This window comes from Aythya ferina (assembly GCF_964211825.1).
Source record: "Aythya ferina genome assembly, chromosome: 2".
Lineage (NCBI taxonomy): Eukaryota > Metazoa > Chordata > Aves > Anseriformes > Anatidae > Aythya > Aythya ferina.
Window position 1 is genome coordinate 73,947,592 of NC_140297.1, and position 10,519 is coordinate 73,958,110.

The window sequence follows — 10,519 nt, forward strand, 5'->3', positions numbered from 1 at the left end:
TTTGCTTTAACCTACCTTTCCCACCATAATTCAACTCCTGCATTGTAATGGAGATTTCCCACTGATCCAGCTCCATTAAATAAAATCACTCTAGAGCTTTTCAGATCAGAGAGGAAACATATCTTCACTTATATGCCTCCAAGCGATGTGGCAAAGCCTTTTACTTCCCTCTCTTTTCTCTCTTTTTGCTGCTTTCTCATTTGAGGTATCATATATCCCATGGCAGTCATATACACAGTTCTGTAAGTCTACAGTTTGCAATTTTATTTGGCTGCTACTCACAGGCTGGTTTTGCTCCTTTTTTGCCTGACTATGATTCCTGCAGAGTAGCAATCAGAATCTGGGCTGTAATTACTCAGCCACCTAAAGCTGCCTAGGTGAATGGAAGAAAAACAACACTACTAGACAGAACAGAGTATTATAAATGCTTTTGATTCAAGAAGAATTTGGTGCATGGAATCAGAGAGTTCAGGAAACTTAAACAATATACATCTGGGTTCATAGGGGTTGGTTTGAGGGTCAGCTATCTTCAAGACGTCTTGTTTAAGAGTACCTGAATGCAATACCAATTCATCAGAGATAAGGTTAGAATGATGCTATATAAAATTTTTATACTTCCATTACAAATGCTGGTGATATCAAGATCTATCAAATTATTGTCTGGGTTTTTTCAGTCTTTATTAACTGGTGCAGTGAACCTGTTTCCTTTTTCTTTGTGTTTTGATCTTATGTTTGTTTTTGACAGTAGTTTACCCTCCTGCACACAATAAGGAAACAAGGAAGCTTAACAACCCACGCACCTAACACGCCTAATGACTTGTCTGTCTAGGATCTATGTGTAAATGAGAGAAAGAGAACTATCTAGCGAATGATTTGGGATACACAACTTTGTCCCCTATCTGAATTTATTCCCTGGAGGAATATTTATACCTTTTCAGATATATATGCACACTAGCCTCCAATCTCAAAGTTGGGTGCTAGGTGGTATGAAAGTCCACCATGATCTAAAGCAATGCATGAAGAGGTGATCTGCATTCTTAATTCCATATTTCAATGTTAAAGCTGTATTTTCTGATTTTTGATTAGTGACTTTCCAGGTTTAAGGGGGGATGTTGTATGTGGGAGGTTTTTACAGCAAAGTACAAACCAAGTGCTATGACCTGATGGATAAATAATGTTGTTAGGTCCACCTGTATACAAAGACTCAGTAACATTACCTCCATGTTCAATTTAGCACAAAATCTCCAGTAACAAACCTCACATTTCTGTTTGTAATATCTAAAGAATCAATTCTAAATGCACTTAATCTGTTTCTGTGAGGTCTCCACTCACCCACAGACATTTAACCAATCATTACTGAAGCTGCTTCTAATGCTCTAAATGCCTGATGAGCTTCAGGCCATGGCTATTTAATTATTGAAGAAGTGTTTTAAGAAGTGACGGAGAAACATTGCCTTCTTCCTTGATGTATTACACTCTTACTGTGGCCTGATCCAGAAAACAAGGAGGTCTGTATAAGTATTTACATGAACCAAGGCAAATCATTATTCAGGCTCTTCAGGCTCAGCGCTGGTTTTTTTTGTTTGTTTAGTTGGTTGTTTTTTCTTGTTTGTTTGTTTTGTTTTGTTTTAAACAGTCTCCTTCTCTTGTTTTTGCCCTCGTAGCTTTCTATCTACACTTGCAGGCTGATCTGATTCTACTGAATAATTGATTGTATGGTATCATATCATTCCAAGTGCATCCTCATTTCCCACTTCTTTGTTTATATACAGTTTTTGTTGCTGTTTACTTTTTAAACTGTTAAAAGTTTTTTGCTTGCTTGTTTTCCCTGTTGCCTTTAGTACTAATCAAAGAGTACTGAGTGTACTGTTCAGGGCTGTTGGGGATAGGAGAAAGAAGAGAGAAAAAAAATGGTGGGGGGTGGGGAGAAGGAGTAATGAATTTTAATTCTCTGGCTCCTGTAAAGTTTTGCTTCTAGTGTTCACATTTCATGCTTCACAGGTGAATGTATTTTATTCCCATGATCTCTACAAGTCTGTTCACACATACTGAAGATCACTCTCCAGAGTATGGCCTTTCCAAGCCAGTATGTAAACAACTCTTTCATAAATTAGGGGTCTTCTCAGCCTAATTGCTTCTCTTGTACATGTTTTGAGGAGATAATGGAAGAAAGTGCTACTCCATCTCTGCTCACAGATTATAAAATGTGTTTTGCTGTTATCAACAACAGGTGAAGAAAACTGCACAATTGTGGATCAGGTCAATTACTTCTACATGTAGTCTTATCATGTGGTAATCACTGCAGTGCCTGAATGCCTCTGGCAGTACATGAAGCAGCACAAAAGGTCTGTCACATTTCGTCCACTCAGCTTCAGGAGTCTGTTAAGTGAAATGTTGCATAATAGGCAAAAGTATAGCCTTGGCTGTTGTATGGGAAGGATAGTTGGGTTTCTTTGTGTGTGTCTTTAATATAGCTATCTTTAAAATTAAGTTTTATAACTTCCTGGAACCTCCTGCTAGATCAGTCAGTCTAAATTTCATCTACTGCAGGTGGTTATCTCTCTCCTTGAAGAGCTCCATTATGTCAGTCAAGCAAAACTTCTGGGGACAGTTTTCATCTAGTTTTTCTAGATAACATCAGGTCAGGCTATGGAGAATTTGGATGAAGCTTGTGTATAGTGGTAATATTCCATAGAAAATCCATTCCGAGAATATAAAGATTGCAGTGTTCAAGGAAACAAGACTGTGTTGTGCTTCACTTTTTGTAGAATACAGAATATAGAATTTCACATGAGCATCCGTTTTACACATTTACCAGCAGGAGTTCAGAACAAGGCTAATGGCAAATCAGCAAGTTCATATAGATTTTGATTTCTGTTATTTGTTTTTTTTTTTAATTTGTAAAGGAACATGAAATATTTCTTCAGAAATATGTCACTGTGCTCAAGTGACTCTCTTATGCATAACTAATGGAGAATAGTCCAAGTGATAAGTTAGTAAATGTGTCACAAGCTGATGTTTGCAGTTCCAGCTAGGCTCCATATGCACATTTAGGTGTCTAAATACACTTTGTAATCTAGCCCTCAGCTATTTAGGCATTTGAAAGTGAGACTCAGAATTTCGTGTCAGTTGCACGGTTTTGTATAAACTACCTTAAACATATTAAAATGTTTTTCCTATAAACACTTGTGGAAGTGCATAGCTGATATTTATTTATTTAAACTTTCTGACATTATGTCTCTATAAATATTTTAAAATATACTAAAAGAATACTGAATTTAATTTAAATGTAATTATTTGATAAAAGTTCTGTGTATTCATTACACAGAAAGAATATGTAGTTTCATTGGTAATTACTGTCACTTTCTGTAATTCATATCTGCCATGTGTTAAAATAGTTTTTTATATCATCATTTTTTGTTGTGTCTGCTAATTAGGATAAGCATGAATGCTATTTACTCATTGAAATTAAGAAAAAATAATATAGTCACCTATTACCCCTTATCATCATTTCATAATTGTAATGGTGTTACAAGATGAACACTTTTTTTTTTTTCTGTTCAGTAGATCAGATTTTCCCGCTTTGTGCAAAACAATTGGATACACAGGTATGACACACGTAAGCTTTTCTATAAATTGCAGGATCCCAAAAGATTGCTGTTAGAAACTTGTAGATGCAACTTATGTGAATTTATCCAAGGGCAAAAGTGGTCACCATGAGCTATCTGAAATGTTCATGTGTAATACCTTACTACTGCTTTTGAAGGTGAAATGCACATGCAGACCAAAAGACACAGAGTCTGTAACTGTTGAGCTTAGTAGTGTCTTAAATTGGAATCATAATTTTTCATCCATAATAGAATAAAATATTATAATGCTTCCTTTGTTTCACAAAATTCTTCACCTTCACAAGAGGTGATTGATAAATACCAATTACTATTATTATGTATATTTAATAATCTTGTAAATTTTAATTTTATAAAGAAAGGTAAAAGTTAAAAAGGAATAACACATAAATAATTTGCTCACAGCAAATAATTTACTTGAAGTCAGGAAACAAACAAACAAAAACACAAAAAATAATTATTAAGCCTGTTACAAAGCCTAAGAAATAAAGGACTTTCAGTCTGCATCAGAAAATACTCTCAGAAAACAAAGAAGCAAATTAAAATTGAATTTTTATCCTTAGAAATATTCTCAAGAATCTACGTAACACATCAAGTTTCTGAGATGTAAGTGAATTGCATAGTGAAAAGCACAACTGAATTCTGTGACACAGAAACACAGGTATTCTAGCAGTAGATCTAGAGATACCTTTTTAAAGGTTTATATGCTGGTATTTATCCTTCTGAAGCTTCTTCACCACAAGGTTTCCCTTACGCACATTTTTTCTTATTTGATCCTATTTGATATTTTCCTATCACTGCATTAATGTAAAGCTGGTCATCTGATGCAGTTCCATCTGTTAAGTATTTCACAATAAGATTTTCATGTTAATTATGTCTTTGCACCCATCCATATAACTATGACTGGAATCAAGCACATGAGTTCCTTTTATCGCTTTATCTTCTCAGTTAGAACCAGGAGTTGCAAGGTCAGGAGAGGTACCCACCACGTACATACAAATAGCAATGGGAATGTCATCGCTGTCACCTCCAACATTTCTCCAAAGGAGGACTGTACTCCTCAACAGAAGGCTGTAGTCAAGCAGAAAGCAAGGTCAGGAGGAAAGGCAGCATAAAACTCCACTGCCAGCCAGCATGATGGTTTTGTTTAGAGCTCAGTTTGAGTCCAATCTTTTGTATGAGAGCTTAGTAAAAGCTGAAACATTTGACTGGAATGTTGTTGTTCTAGGTGACTAAGTAACTTCCAGCATTTAAACTCAGACAGCTGAAGTTCTTCTCTTCAACTGGGTCTCAGTAGTTTCCAGTCTGATAAAGCTGTGACAACTGGGTGAGGCTAAATCTTGAGCTGCACCACTGTTCATCATTAGCAAATCTACCCATTCATTTTGTTTATTATGGACTATGGGTTATGAGTTAATATATGTTGGGATGTCCTCTGTCTGGAAGTAAATGTTATTCTTTGCATACAAAATCAGGTATTACTGAGCAGATGCAATAAAAAATATTTAAACAGATACCTGAATTGCAGGTATGGATCTTCCAACATTCTATATTTATTGCACATCTTTTCTGTAGATAATTTTGCTTATTTATCTTGTAAAAATGTGCATTTTGAATTTTTATAACATAACTTACCTATTCCATTTCCAAATCTGTCTTCTTTGGAATATCTCTGGAAAGTTATGACACTAATTATAAAGAAACCATTGAGTTATTCCAGCTTGAAAAACAATGGAATTTACAAAGAGGTCCACACTGCAGAAGGTGGGGTTCTTAGGAGCTGACATATAACATCAATGTAGAGAGAACCTTGGTATATAATATTCTGCATGTACATATGTGCATGCATGTATTCAGTTAGATAATGTACAAAAAGTAAAGGCCTACAAACATAACGTAAGACACTAAAGTTGGAACAATTTTTAATGATGAAAATAAAGAAAGCATGGGAGACAAGAGCTTTATTTGTTCAGTGGTGTCCTAATAATTTTTTTATTATTATTATTTTTTAAGCAAAGAAATATAGCACAGAAAGAAAAAATAAGCCACAGAAAGAGAAGAAAGAATGAAAGTAATGAGCATGAATTCTCCTGCACTTTCTAAATACCTTATGTTCTGAGGTTTTTGCATTAGTTCTTATGTTTTTTAAATCAAAACAAAAATGAAAAACATTGCTGCAAGTACACTATAACCCTAATATAACTTTTGTACAGAAAACCTGAGGAGAAAAATTCTCGTATACTGTATGTTTCTTCATATGAAAAATATCATTCAGGTAAATATCTTCTGTGGAACATCAGACTTTGGATCTTTCTGTTAGCAAGATAGGAACAGAGAAGACTAGAATGAGACTGTTGCATATTATTAACCTGTACAGACAAAAATCCAGGGATATTCATTGTCAGATTTCTGAAAGTTCAGACAGTTCAGGGTGCTATAGTCAATTCTACCAGGCAACTTGACCTATCCTATAGTCAATTCTACCAGGCAACTATCACACCTACTTCTCATCCTAGCCCTTTGAGTTGTTCTGGATCTTTAAAACACTAGGAAAGAGTAAGCCACTATGCACCCTGGCAATATGTTCAGAAATTTGTTTTAAGTAAAAAGGAAACATATCTTGAATACAGAGCCATGAATTTTAAAGTGATACTAGAGATATTACTATGGGTGATACCAATGTAGGTTTATATTAGTTAAAATGATGCCCACATAACATAACAATAATTGGAACTGCTCAACTGAAACAAAAAGGGCAGTAGTATCACCAAAAAAACATGCGGTTCCGTATCTGAGCTTCTTTCTCACTGTCGTGGGCACACATTGTTTCCTGGTCCCTGCCTGTGTCACTTAGGCAAGTGCAGGGGAATGTTAGCTGTGGTGATCTGTTAACTCAGTATTCATGGTGTTACCTTCTCCAGGTCCTTTTCATTTTTTGCATTTGCTTGTGGCTTTAAATGCTGACATTAATAAGTATGCTTCTTTTCTGTTAGTCTGCTGTTCTATACTTTTAGAATGGTTTTCTTATCATTGTTTGATGGATCTTTGATATATATGGTACAGTGTAGTACTACTGTTAGTGGTGAACATTAAACCAAACAATTAAGCATTAGTAAAATTATATATATATAATTATATAAATAATTGCAATTTAGTAAAACAAGTTTGAACAACTCCAAAGATTAATAGCAGTGAGCAAGGCCTGCAATTTAACAACAACCTCCGTTTATTTTTGCTAGTAGACTGTAGCCACATGATTGCTTCATAGCTAGTACAACACTGTTGTGGTTTAACCCGGCCGGCAGCTAAACACCATGCAGCTGTTCGCTCACGCTCCCCCTCCCTCTCTGGGACGGGGGAGAGAAATGGAAAGTGAAGCCCGTGAGTTGAGATAAAGACAGTTTAATAAGACAGGAAAATAATAATAACAAAAGTAATAATAACAATAATAATAATAATAATAATACAATGGTGATAATAGGAAAATAATAATAATAATATATACAAACAAGTGATGCACAATGCAATTGCTCACCACCCGCTGACCGATGCCCAGCCTAACTGAGCAGTCCGGCCCCCTCCCTCCGGCTAGCCACCCCTATATATTGTTTAGCATGACGTCAGATGGTATGGAATACCCCTTTGGCTAGTTTGGGTCACCTGTCCTGGGTCTGTCCCCTCCCAGCTCTTACTGCACCCCCAGCCTGCCTGTTGGCAGGACAGAGCAAAAGGCTGAGATGTCCTTGGCTTGGTATAAGCACTGCTCTGCAACAATTAAAACATCGGGGTGTTATCAGCACTCTTCTCATCCGAAGCCAAAACACAGCATTCCACCAGCTACTAGGAAGAAAATTAATTCTGTTCTAACTGAAACCAGGACAAACACACAATTTAAAATCTTGGGCTATACTAAGACCCTGCTGGAAGAACCCAAATGGAAGAAAAAAGGTTGCTCAGTGTGTTCATGACAAAGGGGAAGTGCAATGTCTGGGGTCTACTTTCCATGTCAATACTGCTAGAAATTCCCAGAATGGAGTAACAGTAGCAGCTTAAACCAACTTAAAATTCTCAATTTTCCTTGAATGTATTTGGCCCTTTCCCATGAGAGTGTGTATAAATACAAATGGGAGAGGAGGGTACTTTAAATTCACTTAGGAGAGTATTACTGTTACATTAGTAATACTTGGCATTCTGCCCTCAAATTTAAGAACAACTCATTGAAAATATGTAAGGAAACCAGGAGTTATGCATTGTCTTTGGTGGAAAGTAACCTTAGGGAGTAAATATTAGTGCTCTGGAAAGCTTCTGCAAGTATTTCACTTGGGTGTGATATATCTTATCCTGATTTGTACTCCAGCAATAATACTATCAAACAAACAAATTTTTTAAAAGGCCACCACCATCTGGTGATTAATATTGGTTTGCAACACAGTGATATTTCTTGTCAAGTGAACCTTTTCTGAATCAATATCAGTTTAGAAGTCCCATCTATTATAAGTAACAACCTTTTACTAATTCAGTGTTTTCATTCCCTTGAGTTTGTTGCAACTTTATTTACCATTTCAGCAAACCTGCTCTGACATTCCTAACATCCTAACTAGTGCATGCATAATTAACCATAAGCAAACAGTGTCAGGAAAATTAATAATGACAGTCGAAGCAATAAGGCTATTTTCTCATCTCTGTTGCCCATACACATTCAGAAAGCATTCTTAAACTTTAACATAGTATAGTACCTGACGATCTCACAAAATTAGATGTATTTCCAAGACAAAACAATACTGAAGAGGCTTAATGGAAAATGTGTCTATGCCTTGGGTTTATCTATACTATAGCTGTATATAGATATAAATGTATTATATCTATGTTGCAGCTCTGAAATAATTTAAAATTGAGTTTTCTAGATGTGTCTTTTCTCTACCTTTCTGCCTCTGAGATAGGAAGCAGCCATTATGAATACACACAGTTTTAATTTATTCCCAGAAATTTTGAAGATTTATGGAATGTGCACAATTTATATACATTTTGTATGTGTTTATATATATATTGAAGGCAGTATCTTTAGCTTGAAAAGAAGTGAAAGGATAGAAGACAAAATGAAGAAAAAATAGATTCCCAAAAATCTTAATCTGCTACCTAACTGGTTTGAGCATTGGTAAGGCTTTTATAACCCAAACCAGGTTGCTAACACCAGTTCATGTGACACAATGCTGAGTTTTTTGGAAAAGAGTTCAGTGGAATACAAGATGACTGATGAACCTCCAGGACAGATCTTTGAGCAATTTCAGTGGAGGCAGATAATTTATAACTGGATGAGCTTACTTCAGTCCTTCATGGGTCAGAAGCTAAAATCAAACACTATTTACACTGAAAGGGGGAAAAAAAAAAAAAAAAAGAGTATAAAAATATAATGAATCGGCTACCACCTGAGCTTGGATGATTATCCTTTAGAAGCCTTTTCAGTTATTTTTACATTAAAATGAGCTCCTAAGGGTGGAATTGCATTGGCAATACCAGCAGTTTAGAAACCAACTACCTCTGTTCTTGTATCCCACAGGTTCAGGTCACACATCAGTTAATAATACTAACAGGGGCATGGTCTCATAGATTTGAACTATAATTTCTAGTGGATGTATGTAAGTCAGTGGGCTTGTTTATACTTTATTAAGATCATTGATATACAGCAAAGTTGTTAAGTTAGTGCATTTCATGAACGGTGTAGTGCTAGGGAAGAAAAGAGAACAGGTAGAGTCATAATTTTAAAATTTCAGAATTGAGTTGCATTGAGTACAAAACACAATCTTTGTGTTCAAAGATGGTGAGGGGTCCAGAGGGGAAGATGTATGAGAGATGGCTGAAATATGTAAGAATATATCTCCATCCGTTATCCACAACTTTGTTCAGCACTCCAGGAATGCTCCTCCTGAGCATTTTCATGAATTTGGATGGAGATGTTTCATATTACCATGTAGCAGTCAGTCAAGAGCATTGCTATAGAAAATTTTTTAATTAGATATTCTGTTTCATTTCACTGATACCATATTTTCCACTAAGTTTCAAAAAAATTATGTGCTTCCGTCATCAGGATTATTTTCTATTCTGGAAATTTCACAGGATTTATATTATCCATGCTTTAGTCCGTTGAAGAAGAATTTGCATCAGGTAGATATCACACACTTCAACCAATGTTATAAGCAAGTGTTTTTAAATAGTATTCTTAAATTACTATGAAATGATTTTCATCTTTTGAAGCCAGTTTCTCTCTTGTGAGATTCAACTCCAGTTTCTGATCACAGATCAGAAGGGCGGGAAGGAGAATCACACTCAAAACATATAGAAGCCACAAGCTGTTGATGGAAAATAAGTAGAGATTGATAGGTTTTTCTTATTCTCCATAGTGTATAGGAAATGTTCATTATGCAATGAACCCTTCAATATTAGCCAGCCACCTAAGAGGCTGAATGAATGAACTGTTCAACCATGAGGAAAATGAAAGACAGCTATCTAACTGTACGTGTTCCCCTTCCACTCTTCTTCTACATTTGAAATTACTACTTCTAGTGCGAAAAGCCTATGTGATAAAGATGATCATTCTCTTAGTGTCTTCAGTCAAATCATGCTTTCACACACGTAATATTCATGCCAGTGTTGATCATGATTTCTACTTAATTAATTTGGTACTATCCATTCATCTGCAAAAACCCCGTTCCCATTTGTCGTCATGATATTTTTAATGGCAGGTTTTGAGCTGAGCAGGAGTACCTGATGATTATGACCTGCATGATGACTATAGTTTCCTGAAAGGGGAATGATTTCAATCCAAAGGTGGTGGTGGGGGGGGAAATCTTAGAGCTAGATGGGAAAATAATCATTTTCTATATGTATATTATTTA

General features: G+C 35.7%; 1 long non-coding RNA gene across 2 annotated transcripts; it reads left to right on the forward strand.

The window, feature by feature from the left end:
• The first annotated feature begins 2,028 nt into the window (after nucleotides 1–2,028).
• LOC311432780 lies at nucleotides 2,029–4,997 on the forward strand. 2 transcript variants are annotated; one of them, XR_014690324.1, is made up of 3 exons: nucleotides 2,029–2,086; nucleotides 3,565–3,608; nucleotides 4,575–4,641. It is a non-coding gene; the product is annotated as an uncharacterized lncRNA (long non-coding RNA). The 2 variants fall into 2 exon arrangements; XR_014690325.1 differs by lacking the exons at nucleotides 2,029–2,086; nucleotides 4,575–4,641 and adding exons at nucleotides 2,169–2,345; nucleotides 4,855–4,997.
• The last annotated feature ends 5,522 nt before the right edge of the window (nucleotides 4,998–10,519 follow it).